Source organism: Gavialis gangeticus, unplaced genomic scaffold, assembly GCF_001723915.1.
Source record: "Gavialis gangeticus isolate Ggan-Ray unplaced genomic scaffold, GavGan_comp1, whole genome shotgun sequence".
NCBI lineage: Eukaryota > Metazoa > Chordata > Crocodylia > Gavialidae > Gavialis > Gavialis gangeticus.
In genome coordinates this window covers 213,588,210-213,609,560 of record NW_017729032.1, presented here as the reverse complement: position 1 = coordinate 213,609,560, position 21,351 = coordinate 213,588,210, and the positions used below count along the sequence as shown (strand labels likewise).

Genomic DNA, 21,351 nt, shown 5'->3' with positions numbered 1-21,351 from the left:
CCTGAACTACAGAACTCCTGCTGTGCCAAGTTATGGCCTCTCCTGAGTAGAGACTCACAATCCTGTCAAAATGTGCAGGGATTTTGCGATCTAGACAAATGTCTATGAAGGATTAGGCTGAGACCACAACACATTTTCACATGCACCACAACTCAGAGACTGAAATTAGGTCCCCAGAGGTGCACAGCTAATGTTCCACATGTATCATATGTTTTGTAATTCTTTTTAAAACATTCATCTGACTGAAACAGTTTATAAATAAGAAAAATGATGTTAAAACATGCATTCAGCATAGCAACAGATTTTTGTTTAGGGGTTTTGGGGGTGTAGAGATTTGGTTTTTAGGAATACATAATATAATGAACAGACTGCCCTGAATATTTTATGAAAAAAATATGTATTACCAAGAAACAACCTGTTGCAACCAACTCTTTTAGTACAATCACTTTTTGTGCTAATAAAATCTTATCACTAAGCATGCCTTCTCTAAAATATATTAACATGAGAATACTTCATTATTTAAAAAGAGTGATCAATGTTCTATAAAGAATTCAAACTATACAGAAATTAGGTTTGCTGTCTCGCAAGAAATGTCTCATGAGCTGAACTACAAAACAAAGTTTAAATCTCCGACCAAGAGCTCTGACGACAACCTAAAAGTTTATTTGGTATATCAAAAAAATTGTATAATTTTCCTGCCAGAGGCATGGAAAAATGCAGCCCACGTACATTACAGATATAATTAAAACACGAATGTTGTTCCTTAAAAACAAAAACTGAAAATAATCCAAATTGCAGGTTTTCAAACATGTCTTGTGTCCTCCCATTTCTTATTTTTTTCAGGACTTTTTGCAGCTTTAAAATTTATTTGCTTCCTCTGAGAACTTACACCATCAACCAAACCTGGCTTAAATTCAGAATTGAACGGGCAGATTTTCAGATCCCTACTCTCTTTTTTTAGTCTCTCTCCCAACTGTCTTCCCTCTTTGTTTACAGATACTTATGGTGTTCTCATTAAGCTCCAAGTTTACTGCTAAGACTTGCGACTTCAGAAGTCACCTTGAGTCAGCACCTCAGAGTTAAGTATTGCCTTCTTGCTTGAAAGATTTTTTAAGAGAAGAGTGATTGCAAGTAATACCATAAGTTTCTCAAGTCACTTAAAAAAAAAAAAAGCTGAATATACACTGCATGAGATTCAGTCGTCCCAGGGAGAAGGTAGGGCAGGGTGGCAACTTAGAAACTAAGTTGTTCCAAGAGGAATGAGATTTCATAGATAATAACCTACTTGGTCAGAGCTCTTCTTAGGGATGAAACAAACTATAATTTGGAGCCCACCAATTCAATTTTTAAGAGGGCTCATGTACTTGACTAAGACTGAGTTAGTTTTAGCAAAGTCTAACACCAAAGCACAGCAAGCCAAAGTGAAAGCTCTCCAGCTCAGTTATTTGCCTTTATGCATCATTCTTTCTTATGCTGTGGACAAATTTCTAACTAGAGTAGAAATAAGAATACTTATGCAGATAACCAAGGCTTTTCATCACAGGCTTCTTGGAACTGAAACTGGATAATGATCATCTTAAAACTTGTGACACTGTAGATGCCATACAGGAAGCCTGACCTTGAAATCCAAACACTCTTTTACAAAAATGATTTTAGGAATAAACACCAAAAATAGCATGACACTCTTGAACAGAAGCTGGAGGTGGAGACAGGAAAAAAGTGAGATATCGTTGAAGAGGAAAACAGGAAAAGAGCCCAGAAAAGCCAAGCCATAGCTTCTTAAGGCAGGGCATATAAACCCCTTTCTCTTCATTCTTTTCAGTAGCAAGATTGCCTACTCCCCTCCATCTCCAGGCCATATCTTCCTGTCTGCTCTTTTCCCCATATCCCCACATGTCTATGGCAAACACTCCTTCCTCCCCCTCTCATAGGAATTAAGCTGGTGGATCGGACCAGTGGTTTTTACCTTTAACAGTGGCCAGTACCAACGGCTTCAGACAAAGAAACCCTGCACCGGTAGCTGCAGGATAACCTAAATCCCATCAGCTTCATCCAGGAAGAGCCCTATTTGCAGCAGTCTACTTTAGCCCAAATTCACTGGCAGATCTGTTCCACACTGGTGTTGCCTAAGAGTAAAAGGCAGCAGCAAAAGCCCAGAGCTGCCCAGAGATCAGTGAATAACATAAAAAGGAAAGCTATGATTTGGGAGAATTTGCCTTATCCAAACCTGCAAACCATTCCCTGCAGAGCAGGCTGAAGGCAGAGGGCTTGGAAAGCATTTGTTAATCCTGTTATCTGGCACATCTTTTGATAGCAAAAAGAGTTTATGTTTGATACTCATTCACCTCCAGGTCTAAACACAATAGTTAGAAAAAAGAACACCAACAAGCACAGTAGCCAAAATACATAAACTGAGAACAGCAGAAACTGTATCCAATACCCATGTACCCCTAAATGGTCCAAAAAAGTTTCACTTGTGATTCATTTAGCATTCTTGATACACCTCAAAAATCTTTTAAACTAACAGAAACTCAGAGAAAAAAAGACAAGTAACAGTGTTATCTAGCATATTTTTATGTAAGTCACATGGAATTTGGTGTGTTTCTTAAAGCCCCAGATCCCTTATACAAGTACCTACATGAGACTCACTTTTCATTTTTTAAACATTTCTCCACATCCAAGAGAGTTTGAAAAAAACCTTTCAAATGAGACCTAAGCGTATCCTAATGATTCAAAAAACAAAACAAAACAAAACAAAACAAAACACTACTATGGAAGCACAAAAAGAGCTCTGATTTTTTTTTGTCTATGATTATAACAAAGCCACTTATGATTTGGGGTAAAGAGGAGCTTTTATCATGATTTCTGAGCACTTGAAGCTGATAATGACAAAGGTGAACTTAAATTTACTTTAAGGTCTCAACTGTAACAGGCCTTGGTGGCAAATTTTCCTACTGTTGCTGGTGTTAAAAGAATAAAGAAATGCTAAAACACATAATGCCAGTAATGAGTTTGGAGCTCTGTTTCAAGCCATGTACTGCTATAAAGAGCAGACCTATATAAAATAATAATGATAGCCATGATAGTGGCCTTACACTAGCACTTTCACAGGGAATAGCACTACAGCAGAACAGGCTGAAAGAAACAGTAGAAAGAAAAAAAGGAGTAGGAAAACAAAAAAAAAAAATGTTTCTGTAAACAACACTGTGTAGAATTTTTTAAAGTATATTAAACACTATTCTGGGTTAATTCATTTATAATGTCACCACTAAGGTCTTTAGCAGTTCAATAAGTTTCAATTTTATTCATTTTTCTTAACATAAATACTGAAAACAAAAATCTAAAAAGGTATTTCAAAAATCCTTTTTTAAGAAAACTGCAGGAAGCTTATACATTTTCTCTAGGTTAACAGCTGCTCATTAAAAAGTTATTCATTGCAAGCCCTGCAACATGTCAGCATGAGAACTATCATAGCACATTCACAATACACTTGGAATATCAGGATTTCCTTAATTTGTAGTAAAGGCCAAATTATTTCATAAATTAACATTAAAGTTATAAATCTGGACCAGTTTCTTCCCAAGACATTACTGCTTGGAATCTTAAAATATTACTAATGTATTCCAAAGTTATGCAAGTTTTTCATTAACCTGGACCATGGTGTTCCAAAAATATGTTAAACATCAGAAAACTGCTTTAAGTTGTTGATAAATTCCTACCATTGTATAAACATATATCTTTTATAAAAATGAAATAATGATAGTGTGGAGAATCAACTGCCAGAGAACTGGTAGGAGTCACAAAAAATACAATCAACAAGTCCATAATGTCAAATATATTATTTAAAATACAGACACTTTAGATGAACAACTGTAACATCTTGTTTGAAGGTTTGCTCCAAGATTGCTTTTTGGGAGCAATGCATTTTGAGTGTATTGGTACTACAGATTCAGAGTTTCTGTAATTTTTTTTACTCCTTTCTTTAAATAAACTGCATATAATCTTCTTTCATTCAAAGTTTATACAAATGTTTTACAAGTTAACAGCATGATATAAGCACAGATTTATATATTTAGAAAACTGTCACAATGATCTTTCATTATGGGACTGTATCTTCATTTCTGACCAGTGCGATAGCATCTCAAGACTCCAGCTGATTCCCACCCTGTTCTTATTTTTCCAGTCTCATTCATTTAACTTAGCTACAGGCCTCAAAGAAAGCCAGAGAATCTTAAGCTTTGTAAGTTTGGAAAGATTCCATTTTTGCCAGATCTTTACCAATGATGTCATGGTTAAAGAAACATTGCCAAATTGCTATGAAATCTCCAGAGCGTTCTTTACAAGTCATGGAGCCTAGCTATATAAAACAACCCATCTGCTCAAGGGCAATACCCTGAAACTCTGACTCAAAAGGATTTGTCAGTTATGATTTCTGAATATTGAAAGAAAACCCCAAAATAGTCGCTTTAATTACTCTTTTCACATTACATGTATCAGACAAACATATAACCTGTACAAATCAGATCAAGTTGCCACTGCAAGCTCTAGCTTCTATTATTTAAATTCCCACTGCAACCTCAACAAAAATAAGTGGAAGGGGGTTGCTAAAGGGGCTGATGCACAATACATTTATTACAGTGTAAACTGACTTAAACTGGCAGTAAAGGTAAAATGGAGCAGACACACAACCTTACATGACTGTAAATACTCCACTCTGAAAGGAAGGAGTAACTATACACATGTAAGCTATACTAGTGTACCAGTTAGAGGTCTAGTCATCTTATCAATTTCATCATGGGGCAATTTCATCTTTAGCCCACAATAACTTGCTCCACAGCACATTATTTTGAGTTCTTAGCTTAGGAGTAGAGAACACATCCTCCATGAATTAGAAATATATTATGAAGTGAGAGACAATCAGAAAATGTGAGGGTCATGCTCAAGTTTCTCCTTTTTTTATCACACCTTTAGAGCTAACACCGAAGCTATATTAAAAATGTTCTGACCTCTTAAGGGTACTGAAAAAGAATGCTGCATGTTGCAAAACAGCTTGCGCACTGAAGCTGGAGCAAACCTTCAAACAAAGTAAAATTAAAATAGTGACTTACATTTTGATCAGGTGAGCATACAGTAATATAACACAGCTAAATTTGAGACTTGGTGCTAATTCTATATAAAAAAAATATTAACGTGTTAGCTCTAATTGTACAATAGAGAATTTTTAGAAACCGTCATATACATGCAGCAGGGATTTGTGCCAAATCAGCATTCTTTGCTTTTTCCAATCATTAAATTGTTTGCTGAAGTCATCTTTCCAAAAAGTCTCATATACTTTTAAAACTATTGTCCAATACAACATAGTCAAATGGTCCTTAATACTACATTAATACATATGAAGTCTCTCTTACTTGTTCATTATATGCTGCATGTTCATTACATCCATTTAAAAAGAAAATCTTTTGCTTGTTTTCCTAATTAAAAAAGCAGTAGTTAGCAGGTTCTCCTAGATTCTCACTTGTAATCATCATGCCTTTTAAGTGTCTATTCAACAGACCAACAAAAATTATTTTTATAATGGCAATCTTTTGGTGAATAATTCAGTTCAACAGTTAAGGTGGGCTCAAGACAGACAGTTGCTTTCTAATAGCGCTCATATGCAGATTTTTCTATATTTGATGCTGTATATTTTTCAAATTTGAGAAAGTCAAATATGACTAAGTATTTCAGATATTGTGAGGATATTATAAAATACTGAGAAAACTTGGGCAAAATGTGCTTTGTGATAAATCTTTTTGCCCTGGGTATTGCTGTACTTTTTGCTAGTTCTATAAACATAGCTCAGAAGTGACACCTTGTGGTAAGATACCTTTGGTTGCTAAAGGTTTTGAAGAAAAGGGAAGAAAGGTAGTTAGCCAAGTTAATTCACAAGTTAGGCAAAAGTCAAGGCAGATTTGCACCTTACTAAATCAGAAATGTACAGCATAAGCTTTCATAAGTACAGGGCTTACTTCATCAGAGGCTGTGAAGAAACTGCAGAAAGGAGAGCTTCTAAATTGAAAGCAGTGATTAGAATACAAAGGGTAGGAAAAAGAAGGGGGCAAGGTGGATATGAGAGAAAAAACAAAGCAGTTAAGCCATTGAGGTACATAGGGGTTATAAAAATGAATTCAAGTAAAGACATAAGAACCCATAGTCTTGATTTAGACCACACTTAACACAACCCAGCCCGTGAATGATTTCTTGTTCTGCAATTTCCCATTTGAGTTCCTGTTTAAAATTTTATTGTCTAAGAACAGCCACTGTGAGGTCAGCGACGAATATCCAGGGACATTAAAGTGTTCTGCCACAGGCCTGCATGCTTTTTCGGAATTGGTATCAGACTGACAATAATTCATTCTTATGCATGGGGATCCCTCGATGGATCCATCTTGCCTCTCAGCAGTGCCCCTTTTCTCCTCCTTTCCTACCCTTTGTATTCTAATCACTGTTTTCTGTTTAGTTCTGCTTCCTGTTATCCCTTCACAGCATCCAATAAAGTAAGCCCTATGCTTAAGAAAGCTTATGCTATATATCTGATTTAACAGTCTGTAAGGGGAAAATTTACCCTGTCTTCTATTTGAATAAAGGGATCAACCTACCTCCAATTCTTCAGAGTATCAGGTACTCCTAATTATTTTAATGAGATGCCTAGATTATGAAAAGTTGTACTCCAGTATTGCCCAGAAACTGTTCAAGATGCACTTTATCCTGAAGTGTTTGCTAAAAGAATTTGTTATATTCTAGACTTTTCTGATAAATTATTAATCTGAGCCAGATGAAAGCATAAAATACAGTAGGATAAAACAGATAACTGGAAAAGAATTTTGTCTTCTGATACTGTAGGACCCAGAAAGAGCAAAGCTTGGCTGTTAGCTACAAAATTCAGTCTTCAGGATTGGCACCTAGAAAAATTATCCTGTGAACTTAAATTTCTCCCAAAAGTCAGAAAAAAAACCCCTAAAACCTACAATATCATGCTTACAGAAGCACTTTTAACTGTTGAACTTCAATTTAAATATGAATCTGCGTAGAATAACCAGGCCTATCGAACAGAAGACTGAATTTTGATACCAGCCAACATATAGAGAATACTCTCCCTATTCACATTTAGCTATACTGTTCCATAGACAATCAAGTTTACAAGATGCCCATTCACTAAAATGCTTTGAGAAAATGAAGTGTTTCACTTTGCTGCCCACATGTAAAAATACAAGAAACAAGTTCAGGAGGGTCTCATTATACCTGCACCATCAACCTTGATGTTTTAAACAACTGTTATAATACCAATGCAATTTAATACACTATTTTTTCTAAAGTTTTTCATGTCTATGGGTGTGAAAGTTAACGCAATTTTTATTTTTATTTTAGCTCAGCCTGAGGTCTCATCTACATTTTCGGCTTTTTTCCTGTTGCAGAAAGCAGCTGGTACCTATAATACTCTTGCTTTTTTTGTCATCAATCATGGACAAGCTAATGCTAAGAGCAACCTAGACAGATAAATCTGCTGTTGACCCGGAGAACCATAGAAGCAAGAAGAATAGAAAACCAGGCACAAAGAACACCCTTCCCGCCCTCCCCATCCCCGCTAAATAATCTAAACTTAGGGAGAGGAAAGGGAGGGGGGAAAAGGCTTGCAACTTTCCAACAAAAAGACACCAGAAAGTTAGTGTCCTAGGAAAGTGCATCAGTTGCAACCTCATGATATTTGTGCAACAATACACTGTTAGCATTATTTTGTACTAGACTTGTTAAGTGGTCTTCAAGAGAGAAGATACTCAAGGCATCACTCTTACCAGGCTATTTCTTGTTTCATAAATACTTCAACACTTTCTGCCTAAAAAATTCTGAAAATATTTTTTTGTAAATGGTTAAGGCATATTTCATTCAACAAACTGAGCAGTATATCACAATGACATTTTACTCTTTTAACCTAGTAGACAGCAGGACTTTGTTCCAGATGATGTATGGATTTTTAGTCAAAATCATACTAAACCCATTCAACCTATCCAAGGAGCTAAGGGAAACAGGCCATCAAAAGAAAGGATTTAAACATCTGTTTTACTTGCTAGTCAAAGAACTTCTAGCAAAGAAGAAGTCAAGAAAAGCAGATTTAACAGAAGTAAATAATTATTAATGCCCAACTTGTCCTCAAATATTTATTTGTTTCAGAAAGTGAACACACTATACAGTTCTCTAACTTGTAAATTAATTCTCCCCAAGTAAAAGTTTCTAGCATCTCTACCAGGTTCCAAAATTTAAGTTATTCAGTTTTAAATTCTATGAAATCTAGCTAGCATTTGATCAGATGGTCACTAAAAGAATTTCTACACGTTTCCATTGGTCTTTTTTCTCCCTTCACTATTGCCTATTGCACTACAAGATGAATGGGCAATTGTGACAGGAGTGCCTGCCATCTCTTCTCTCCATCCTCTTCTGTTTCACTGACTGCAGGCCTTTTAAGCAACAGGCTTAACATGTATTAACTTCAAAACTTTCATAATGCACAGTGGACCTCAACAGCTCTCATTCTATGTGAATGCTGCTACTAGGGTAGTGAAACAATCTTAACTGAATCAGGAGCTACTTGATCAGTCAGTGATAACTGAAGAGCTGCATTAACACAGGTGAGTTGCAACACACACACTCCAACAGAAACAACAGTATGAATTCCTGTATGTAAATTATCAGGGTTTTGTGTTTAAAAATTGTAAAATCACAGAAAATTAGGGCTGGAAGGAACCTCAGGAGGTCATCTGGTCCAATCTCTTGCTTAAAGCAGGACCATCCCCAGTTAGATCATCCCATCCAAAGCTTTGTCTAGCTGGGTTTTAAAAACCTCCAAGGATGGAGAGTCCACAACCTCTCTGGGTAACCTGTTCCAGTGTTTTACTACCCTCCTTTTGAGAAAGTTCTTCCTAATATCTAACCTAAGCTTCCCTTGCTGTAACTTGAGATCACTGTTCCTTGTTCTGCCATCTGCCACCACTGAGAACAGTCTAGCTCTATCCTCTTTTGAACCACCCCTCAGGTAGTTGAAGACTGCTATCAAATCCCCTCAGTCTTTGCTTCTGCAGACTAAATAAGCCCAGTTCCCTCAGCCTCTCCTCATAAGTCATGTGCCTCAGCCCCAGAACCACCTTTGTTGCTGGACTCTCTCCAATTTGTCCACATCCTTTCTGTAATGGAAGGCCCAAAACTGGACACAGTACTCCAGATGGGGGCTTATCAGTGCTGAATACAGAGGAATAATCAGTTCCCTTGACCTACTGGCAACACACCTACCAATGCAGCCCAGTATGCCATTTGCCTTCTTTGCAACAAGGGCACACTGTTGGCTCATGTTCAGCTTATTGTCCACTGCAACCCCCACATCCTTTTCTGCAGAGCTGCTGCCCAGCCAGTCAGTCCCCAGTCTGTACTAGTGCATGGGACTGCTGTATCCTAAGAGCAGGACTTTGCACGTGTCCTCATTGAACATCATGAGATTTATTTTGGGACAATCCTCCAATTTGTCTAGGTCACTCTGAATCCTAGCACTACCCTCCAGCATATCTACTACTCCCCCCAGCTTGGTGTCATCTGCAAACTGGCTGAGGGTGCAGTCTGTGCCAATTTTCAGGTCATTGATGAAGACATTGAACAAAACTGGTCCTAGGACCAACCCCTGGGGCACTCTACTTGATACCGGCTGCCAACTAGACATCAAGTCACTGATTACAACCCTCCGAGCCCAATGCTCCAACCGGTTTTCTATCCACTTTACAGTCCATTCATCCAGCCTGTACTTACCTGGCTTACCTGCGAGAATGTTGTGGGAGACTGTATGAAAAGCTTTGATAAAAATTGCAAATTCTCTGATGAAAATTGGACTCTAATTAAAAACCTGCAAATCCACATTTTTCCACAATTAAAATGAAATGCCAGTACATATATAAGCATCAGCTGAACACAATACATTAATGATATATTTATAATTTTAAAGCAATTTGGAAGCCTATCCATGCCTTAATCACTATAATATAAATTCTAAATACCTATAAATTTTGGTGTTTGCTTTTGTGTTTTTATCATGAAAAATGACAGCTCCCCCTGCCCCCTTCACTTAACAGGATGTAAGTCCAGCTGCAGTTGTCCCCCCCACACTGCGGGACCCAGTACAGCAGGGCAGACCGGGGTGGGGAAGCTCACTGCCACCTCTGGGAGCCCTGTGCCACCATGGCAAGGTACTCCCTGCCCGCCCAGCAGCAGTGGTGGGGCACAACACTGCATCGCCACTCCCACTGCTGCTAGGCAGGCAGGGAGCGCCTCGCTATGGCAGTGCAGGGCTCCCAGCAGTAGCAACGAGTTTCCCCACTCTGCTCTCTCCTGCCACACTGGGTCCCACCCACTGGGCCATGGGCACCCTGGGGGCAGGGCAGCAGGGGAGCCCCAAGCCCACAGCAGTCAACCCACATCCATGCCTACCCCGTGCACAAATCTGGAGGCACATGCCCCCCATAGACTCCCCTAGGAGTACATGCAGTGGTGGAGAGCCTGCCCCCCTGCAGATGAGCCGCCCAGCTGCACAGTTACCCAGCACCAGTCCTGTCCAACTTCCTCCCTCACTATGGGACCCTCAATCCCTCCACCCAGGCTTACCTGCAGGGAGCTGAGGGAGCTGCTCTCATGCTACCTGGCTGCCATGTGCATGTGTGCACATGCACATGCATGTGGCAGCCCCTGCCCAATTGCCCTTCTCCTACTCCCTCCCAGCCCCTTGCAGGCTGGAACTCTGCCAGCCTGCAAAGGGAAACCCACTGTTTCTTGCATTTTTCTCTAAAAGAGAAAATCTGCGTCTTTCTCCTTAAAACCCCAAAATCTGCTTTTTTCTCCTTAAAATGATAAAAATCTGTCTTTTTCTGGATTTCTCTGTGGTGAATCAAAAACTCAGATCCCTGATTATCATTTATATACACAACAGTACCATATTAAGGTTTCACAGGCAACATGAGCCTGGCTATCTTACCTAGGTAGAGCTGCATTTTGCTACATAGGTGAAAAGATTGTTTCCTAATTTTAAAAAAATGGAAAAATATTTTGAGGCAGAATCATACTGATCTTAAGCTGGTTCTGTGTTCAAGATTAGCTCCACAGCACAGACACCTGCCATTTGGCCTAGCTTGATGGTCACAGCAAGAGGCCATTATCTTCTATGTAGACTAAATACTAAAAGGTACGTGGCACTCCAATGGTTCTCATAACTAACTGGTAACAGAAAAAGGCAGAGATTCAAGACTTGAGAACTCAAATACAGTTCACTGAAGAAAGTGTGCTTCAGACCCAGTGTCTATTTCATAGTTGTTAGGGGCTGGAAAGGACCTTAAAGATCATCAGGTCCAGCCCTGCTGCACTTGGGCAGGATAGACAGCTGGGATAAGATGACCTCAGCAAGATGGGCGTCAAGATGCTTTTTGAAGATCACCAGAGTGGATGACTGTACCACATCTGGGAGGAGCCTGTTCCAAACCCTCAGCATTTGACTTGTAAAGAAGTTTTTCCCTGTTCAATCAATGTTTCTTCTCCTCTACTGCTAGCCATCTCACTCTGCCCTCCCCTATGCTCTCAATTCTGTGACCCCCTTCTGCAACTTGTTCATCTGTAGGTATTCAAGTCTAGAAGTACTCAAGTCTAGAAGTTTCATTCTTTTCCTGGGGACTCCAAGGGGAAATCAAGAAAAAAGTTTTCCTGCTGTCAGTTCCCATGTCCAGCATGGCCTTAACTCCCATGAGAAGCCCCTGCAGCCCTGGTATGGAGCACTCACAAACAATCTGCAAAGAATTTAGCTGTGAAACTTCCAACAAGTGTCTTTTGAGTATGTGTGAACTGAGGCATTTCAGATGTACAATTTTGTGAAATTAGCTGCATTTTCAAAAGGATGGCAAACAGCCAATAACATTTTGCAGAAGCCTGTCAAACTGTACTCTGAACTACCAAGAATGAGATCCCAAGTCTACGTGCATACAGCCTCACTCCACCTGCACTCTGTCCATAAAAAAACAGTATCAGAAAAGAACAGAGCTGCTCTCTGTCTAATGCCTAACAACAAAGCCCTCCAGACAGGCACAAAATGAACAGGACTGGGAGTCAGAAAGTCCAACACTGAAGGTAAATGGAAATAGGGGATATCATCAGAATTTTTATAAGGTTACAAAGTAACCCAGTCAGGAGAATAACAGTAAGGAATATGGCACCTAACACACACTACTACAGGCTGCAAACCAAAGATAATGAACTATTTAAAGAGGAACTCTGTACCTACAGCAATAACTGAAAAATTTAGCAGAAAATCTTTAAAATGGACTAGTATCTTTTGCGCATTGAGAAGAATTAACTTCTTTTTAGGGAAAATTATAAACCAAGAGAGAGTTCAGCCTTTCTTTAAGACAGAAATTTAGAAAAGCATATACAAGAATGGTATTACAAAGATTTCTGCAGTGAGGGTACGTACCTTTTCTGACACTCTGGATTTGTCTACATTTAAAAATGGCTTGTTGATAGAGCAAAGCAGCTGGTGGAGAGCACATTTACCTACCTAGTGGAGAATCACCTTTTACATGCAAGAGTTCTTTCAGTGGTATAATTTAAACCAGTTTTCTGCTATACCTGCAAAAGGGTCTTTTTGCTACTAAAATTCCATCTCAAGGTTTTTTTTGTTGAGTGGAGTGTAATTTTTCTCACTCTTGATTAATATAATTATGTTAATAAGAATTGCAAATGCACACCAAGCCTGTAACAATATCGCACTCACTTGAAACAAAGTTTAATGCACTAGGAAACGCATGTAAAATTGTAAGATACTGCAGCAGTTTGTCAAAGGTCATACCCTTCTGGACAAAACCATGCAAGAAATGAAATTACTGCAAAGGCTTCAAGACTATCAAGCATTCCATACACTCCAAAAAGGGTTTGCAGGTAATAGAAACAGAAGTAGGGCTAGACAGTAGAAGTCAGGAAAGAATCAGATTCTACTGTCTGCTGCTCTCCCACAACCTCTGTTTAGACTTTTATTCTGTTACTACTACTGCAGATTCTACTCTTGACCTACTTCTCATCTATCATTCTTACCCATTTCTTAGGCTCCTAGCCATTACTGAATCCCATGTACACATCACATTTCCTTCCAAGAGCAGACACTTCTAAAGAGTTTTTGCTCTCTGTCCTACTGCCTGGGGTGGTTGGGGAGGAGGGGGGAGGAGGAGGCAATGCAGAAAAGGCAAGAGAGAATGAGTCCAGAGTAATGGAAGAAAAACTGTATATTTGCTACTCAAATGTAATTAACATGTATTTGGCCTCTTTTAAAAATCTGAAAAAATGTATGGATAGTACTAAAACCAGTGACTTTTAGAAGTTGTGGGTAAAAATATTATCATCCAGGTTTAGAAGATGGTAATGCTGAAGGCCTTGGGCAAAGCAAGCATTAACATGTGCTTCAGAAAACCCTAATGTATGGAGAAAAAGAAAAGGAACTTCCAGAATTTTACAGGAAGCTAAACACCTATGGATTTCATATCAGACAAAATTTTTAGAAGTACTACTAGTTTACTGATAAGGGCACAGCTTTTTTTTTAAGATGATGTAAGATTTTTTACAATATATTCTCACTATGAACATGTTTAGCTTGCTATTCATAAGATACACATGTAAATATAAAATACAGTCCTCTGTTCTGTAAAATGCAACATGAAATCAGAAAATTTGTCATGTTCTTTAGTACAGCTATCAGTCACTTAAAAATCTTGAAACTAAAATCATTTCTAAACACTGCAAGTTAACAGTCAAGAAGAAGCCTTAATCATGAGTCCTATATAAGGTAAGTGTTTTCTTCCCTATGGATATTAACATCAGAGGCAATTCTTTCAAAAATCTATACAGAAAGCTATATTCATTACACTGCTTGGTGGGACTACAAGCTTTCCTTCCTGTAAAAGTCAGATTTGCTTATGGTAAGTAACCTCATACTCTGTTTGCTGACATACTAGTCTTGGAATCTGAAACAGCTGATGGCATCACAAGAACCAAAACATTTGTAACTTTGTATCACGACAAGCTCAAAACTACATAGCTCAATTTTGATTGTGCTATATGGAATGTGGGTTGTTTAAATCATAGGAAGACATACTTGTTGTACTACCCTTTTGAGCTTGATACTGTAGACCTCCAAATATAATATCCCTGAATTATGCCTGAATTTTAAAGACATTTTCAAACCACACTATTTAAATGGCATGCAAAAGAGAACTTCAAACTCTTACCCATTCTTTTGCTGCAAGTGCTAGTTATTTTGGGGGAATCCACTGCCCAGGCTGGGTTGCTAGTTGGGTCAGAGTACTGAAAACTCATCAGATCTCATCACTGACTACGATTCATGTAGGGTGTACAGCAAAAACTGACTCAGGTTAATACAGCTTCAAGTAGAGGGCATTTTAAGAAGTTAAGGAAAGGCAAATGTGTGGGAATATTATGATAGACGATCATCACTGTAACTAAAATCTTTCACTTTAAGACAAGGATTCTTGTTAATTGTTGGTAAAACCTAGAAAATGTTATGCTATGGAACTCATAGTGAAGAAATATAATCCCAGCCTTTATGCCTGAAAAATTATCTTTCAGGATGTCAAATGTGAAGGAGATAGACATATCTAAGTCTCCTGAGGCAAAGCTGCAGAAAAATCAGATCTATATGCTTGAAGCTGCCATTGAACATATGGGTGCCAGATTCAACAGGCTATAGCAATCATCACTGTTCGATTCAATTTTTTGACTCAATGCAGCAGGCTAATGATAAAGAATTTGCTCATTATGGCAACATACAAATAGACAGTTTGCCAGACCGCTTTACAGAATTTTTTCAGGAAGAGGAAAAAGAATGCTCTGTTTCAATGGTTGTCTCTAAACTGACATTTAAAACCACCAGATCAATAACAAATGACAGCACACATGCACATTTAACAAAGCTTTTAACTATCAAGTAACCTGCCTTTTGTGATATATTGCTCTGGGTTCAAATACTGTTCCCATTGCCCTATAGCAATGGAGTAGTAAAACACGGATTTTCCACAGTAAGCTTAATCAAAAAGGACTATTTCCATAAGTATATATATGAAGCAAGGCATATTTCAAAGTCTTAATCCAAAGTCTTGTGAAGACTGAGTGGCCCCAAGTGCTTATTTTTACCAACCCTGTTACCTTATTCTCTAGTGACAAAAGAAGATCAAGAATAAAATGTATTTATATACATAGTCACAGCAATCACTCAGCAGAAGCAGAAGGCAGCACTAGTAAAGGATTAGACTACCATCATTCTGTATGATACGATCTAGATTTCTAACCAGATGGACGTTATCCATTATTCAGGTATTACAATTCTTATTTGAATTTGAAATTAATTACAACATTGTTTCCCTTCTGACTCATGGGCCCAGACTGGTAGCACTAGCAGTGTTTTAATTCACAAAAGAAACAGCAACACTAACCATCTTCTGAGAACAAGAGAAAACTGAAAATTCCTGGAGTATATTAATACCAAAGAGAAACAGAATGCACAGAAATTCTAGATAATCACCACATTTGTAGTTACCTGAAACAAAATCTTAACATGAGAAATAAAACAACTGTATTACAGTGTCATAGGCATCTCATCAATTGACCAAGAACATTGTCTCAAACTTTTGGTAATAAGATCTAATGTCCAGTATGTATAATATTGTGGTCTACTGTTAGGAATAAATTAAATTTATTGCATATTTTGGAAAGCCTCTAATTCAACTAATTCCCAGTCTGGATTCAGAACATCTGGAATCCTCTGCTTCTGTTTTGGAAGAATATCACGTGCAGAAGTCTAGACTGGCTGAGCAAATTGATAATCCATATTGTGATAAATAATGGAGCCACCCTGAGTTTTGGCAGTTTGGTCATCCCATGCTTAATGTATTTTCCTGGACTGATATAATCAATTGTACAACTTTCAACATATCCCTCTTTAAATATTTAAGATATTTTGGTAAGGGTAGGGTAGAAAAATTGAAGATTTGGGAAAGGCATGTTTCCCATACACCTGTGTTTGAATTCCACTCAATTTAAGGGAAGAATGCTCAATTCAAAATTAAGCAGAGTAGTTAAAGTATGTATATGTTCCTCCCACATCCACTCAAAGATTAGTTAGTCTTCATTTTGGCATATCAAGTTTAAAGCTAAACCAAATTTGTTTATACATGTAGAAGTCTAATCATAGAATCAAAGAATCACTGAGTCGGAAGGGACCTAGACAGAACATTGAGTCCGACCCCTGCCATGGGCAGGAAGGAGCACTGGGGGTGGCAGGGGTCATAAGACCCCAGCCAGGTGCCTATCCAGTCTCCTCTTGAAGATTTCCAGGGAAGGCAAGAGGACCACCTCTCTGGGAAGCCTATTCCAGGCTCTGGCCACCCTTACAGTGAAGTAGTTCTTCCTAAGATCTAACCTAAACCTATCCTCCCTCAGCTTGTGGCCATTGTTCCTAGTGACTCCAAGGGGGGCCCTGGTGAACAGACTTTCCCTGAGTCCCTGCTGGTGGCCCCTGATAAGGCAGCCACAAGATCCCCCCTCAGTCTCCTCTTGCAGAGACTGAAGAGATTCAGGTCCCTCAGTCTCTTCTCATATGACTGGCCATGGAGGCCCCCAACCATACAAGTGACCCTCCTCTGGACCCTCTCCAGGTTCTCCACGTCCCTCTTGAAGTGCGGCGCCCAGAACCGGACACAGTACTCCAGCTGCGGCCTGACCAGCGCCGCATAGAGGGGAAGCAAGACCTCTATGGACCTGTTAGAGATGCCCCCGTTGATGCATGACAGGGTGCGGCTGGCTCTGCCTATTGCTTCGTCGCATTGGCGACTCATATTCATCCTGGAGTCAATCATGACTCCAAGATCCCTCTCTGCCGCCGAGAGGGTCAGCCCCTAACCTATAACCATAATGCTGGTTTCCTCTCCCCAGGTGCAGCACCCTGCACTTGTCCTTGTTGAACCGCATCCTGTTCAGATCCACCCACGTCTCTAACCTATCCAGGTCTGCCTGGATGCAGTAAAGACCTGGACGACATTGACTCAGGACATTGTCAGGAGCAGGATATGACCCCATGCCTCCATCAGAGCCGAAAACACTCACAACCTGAGTCTAGTACCTTAGACCACTCAGTCATCCTTGCTAGGAGAAGGGGCTCATCAGGAATTTGAACCCGGGACCTCTTGCACCCAACGCAAGAATCATACCCCTAGACCAATGAGCCTCACAAATGCTCGTTTAACCAAACGCTAAATTAAAATCTAATAACTTGCATTAAAAGTGTCCTTTTTTCTAATCCTGATTTTCAGAAGAAAAATGCCAATTTTTCTAATAATTGGTATTTTTCTTGAAGCCCTTCCGAAGCAATTGGGATTTTATTTAAAATTGACTATGAGTATGAGAAAAGGTTCAAACTTGAAATAAAAAAATATTATTTTGAGGTTTGACTCATCAATTTTAAATATTTCAGGTTGTTAGTAATATCAGACCAGGGAAAATGGATTCAAATTTCTAAGCCAATTTACATGCTGTGTTTACCTTGAGCAAGCCAATCAACTATTCCTCAGTTTATGTATTTGTCAGATATTATTTCCTAGTCTTCTTTATAGTCTCTAGAAAAACCTCAAAAGAAACCATTTACTTTACTGAAAGTTTTACTATATCTAGATAAATTAATAACTAATTATGACATACAAAAAACTAGAACTCTTGGTTCCAAAATGATACCTTTTATTAAACCAACTGGGAAATTGCAAGAAAACTGTCCTTTTCTGCAAGCTTTCGGGATCAAAGTCCCTTCTATAACTAATTAGCCCATAAGTAATTATGAGCATTCTAACAAGTCATGTACTCCTAATTTACTGTAGTGACTTAATACTACATTATTTCTGGGGTTGGTGGCTTTTTGAGATTTGCAAATTCCCTTCAGGAACTGAAACTGAATACTCTGACATTATGTATTTAATGTTACAAAATATTTGTACATGGAAAAAAATTATGGCATTTCAATAACCATTGTAAAAACTTATCAAGGCAGAAAAAAATACCTATTTGGACTATACATTTGGTAAAATCTTATTAAGTTGTCCAGTATGGTTCAGAAGGATATATTTAATGGAATTGCAAATAAAGAATAAACCACTAGATGGCAAGCTTTAATGGTAATTAATTGTTATTACTTTTGGACTTACAGTACGATAATTTGGTGTGAATGCTGGAATTGACTGAAAAAAGAAATATAAATTAATATTATGAAAGAAAATTCCAACACTATCCTTTCTACACAGTTCAATGAGGGGAACATTTGGGATTAATAATTACACTTAGTATTAAACCCAACAACAAAATAAAGGCTTTAATTTGTTTGCTTTTGAACAAAGGGCCTATTAGTTTTAACTCCGTTTCTTCAGTTTATCTTCAGTCACTTCATCTTGCTGTCACATTCCAGTTTTATTAAAAACTACAATAAATAAAACTGAAAAATATTCAAATCATGAGGAACAACATTATGTAAAAAACGTAGTTCCACTGGTCAATAAGTTAGTCTAGGTAAATTAAAGATACTGCTTCAACCAAACACAACACACAAATTGAAATTAAAATTAGGGATATAAAAAGTTAAACAATCATTATACTTAAACTGTTTAACATTTATCATTTACCTCCCAGCTCAGCGCTACCCACTCTTGGGGGAATGGCTGGGGGCCAACACAAATTTGGGCGGCAGCATCGCATGGCACTGTGGCAGGGAGGTAACTAGCAGTTACCTGGGGTAGTGGAGCCAGGAAATTGTGTGTGGCGGAACTCAAAAGGGTTAAATAGGAGCTGGAGCAGCAGTGGGGCTGCCATCAAGGCCCCCCCCCCAGGGGCTCCCGCTTGCTGGGACACCTGCACCATGCCATCTCCAGGAGTTGCCTGCAGTCTGCAGGCACCTGGAGCTCTGAATGGCACCTGCCTGCACCTTGGGGTCTGGCAGCTACCGCTCAGCAAGGACCCGAGGTGGCTCTCCAAACGTAGGGGCATGTGGCAGACAGAACTGCCATGCAGAATCATGCCCGAGGTATCCACCTGTAGGCTGAGTGCCCTTTGCTAGGTGCTGTGGCATCAGGGAAAGCCCTCAGCAGAGCGGGATTAGTGCAGTACTAGCCCAGCTGCTGGCTGCATCTGGAAGGGAAAGGGAGCAGTGCAGTTCCTTTTCTGTTCAATGCAGCCAGCAGCTGGGCCAGCACCATGCTCCTCCCACTTGGGTGAGGGCTTGCCGAAGTGCCACGGCTCCTAGTGAAGGGCAATCAGCTTACAGGTGGATCCACCTTGCGCGTGATCCTGCATGGCACTTCTGTCCACCACATGCCCCCAAGCTGGGAAAGCCACCTCAGGTCCTTGCTGAGCAGCAGCTGCCAGAGCCTAAGGCACAAGCAAGTGGGAAGGAGGCACCGCCCAGCAATCCAGGTGCTATCTTGGGCATGATCCTGTGTGGCATGTACATCTGCCACGTGCCCCTGAGCTGAGAGTCACTATGGGTTCTTACCAAGCAGCAGCTACTGGAGCCCAGAGTGGGGATGGGCAGGTGGGAGGGAGGCACCACCCAGGACTCCAACCACAGGCTGGAGGCACTGCCTGGGCACAGCACAGCATAGCTGCTCTGGCAGGCAGGAGTTCTTGTGGGTGCTAGGGCAAAAGGGCAGCCCACTCCTGTAGCACCCAACAACAGCCCCACCACTGCACTCACTGCTGTTTAAGCACTGCCGGCTCTGCCATACAACTGCCCAGCTCCACTCCCCCAGGTAATTGCTAGTTATCTCCCTGCCATAACAGCCACGCGATGCTGTAGCCCAGATCCATGGCACCTCCTGGGTGGCCCCTGTTTGAGCTAATCCCCCAAAGTAAAAAATTAATTAACAGACTGTGTCAATTATGGATTGGTCACTGATTTGCTACATAACTTCATGAAGTCAACTGACTTCTTCTCAGGTTCTTCACCTTTAAAATAAGGTAACATTTAGCAATGGAAAGCAGGAATGCTACCAGGATTAATAAGCATGTACAGTGCTTGGAATGTGTCCATGTACTAGATAAGTATCCAGTACCATGTAGTATACAACTGTTAAAGATATGATGGAACTTGATCCATGATCCCAAAAACTGCACCTCCTGTTCTGCTTCACATGCCTGGCAAGAGGCTTGATTGTAGGAGTGAGAATCAGATCATCCCCTATTGCCAGTGCACAGAGAGCCCAAGATCATGTTCCCAGGCTCTCCCTGCACCAACAAGTAGCAAACTGGATGCCTGGGGCTTGCTAACTGGCACTCTCAGCCTTGGGGGAGCACTGAAGTCAAGGACTCCAATGTACTTCCAGGACTGGTAGTGCCAATCATCAGACTAGCATTCACAGCTTCAAGATCCAGCATTGCCAACCCAGTTTTGTTTTTGGTTTTTTTACTGACAAATCTGCAAGCTTTTGACTGACACCAAACTTTCTTATTGACATTTTTTTTTACTGATATATGTTTTATATAATGTAAATGTAATTCTTCTGCCATGACCCAGTTGAAGATCTGGGTTCAAATTTAGAAGTTTAATGTCCACCATAGTAAAAAAGTAAAAAAGTTTAGTAACAAACTATAAAGTTAAAAAATGTCCTGGGTTGGCAAGAAACTACTTGACTGCAGTGTGCTGCTCCCTCCCCTATTCCAGGGCCTCCTACTTACCTACCATCCTAATGTCCCCAAACTGCCCCCTTGTGCCCCCCCAGATGGCCCCTCAGCCTTATCCCTGCCAGTCCCACTTTCCCCATCCCAGCACAAACCCTCAAAGAAGCCCACAATGACCAACAGTATTACAAACTGCCTGATATGCAAGACACTGCTGAGACAATGCTCTTAGCAAGTTGATGGGCTCCTGCTCCAACACCAGATGGTGCTACTGTGCTCTGTCTGTCAATGCTACAATCAAGATGCTTAAAAAATGCTACAAATGCTTACTGTTTTTAATGACATTAGGGGGAGATCATGTCAGACCAACCTGATTGCCTTCTACGATCAGGTCACAAAGGCCATGGATGCAGGTGTCACGGTGGATGTAGTCTTTCTGGACTTCAGCAAGGCCTTTGACACCGTCTCTCACCCCATCCTAGTTAAAAAACTAGGCGACTGTGGCATAGATGCCTACACAGTCAGATGGATTGCAGATTGGCTGAGGGGTCGCACTCAGAGGGTGGTGGTGGATGGGTCATA

At 39.9% G+C, this 21,351-nt stretch overlaps 1 protein-coding gene and 1 non-coding gene across 3 annotated transcripts in view; both read right to left on the bottom strand.

The window, feature by feature from the left end:
• The window catches only part of HLCS (holocarboxylase synthetase), a 217,204-nt gene that overhangs the window by 150,352 nt on the left and 45,501 nt on the right, over positions 1-21,351 (bottom strand). The gene's annotated exons all lie outside the window — the stretch shown is intronic.
• Positions 17,270-17,341, bottom strand: TRNAP-UGG. Its single transcript has one exon. It is a non-coding gene; the product is annotated as a tRNA-Pro (tRNA).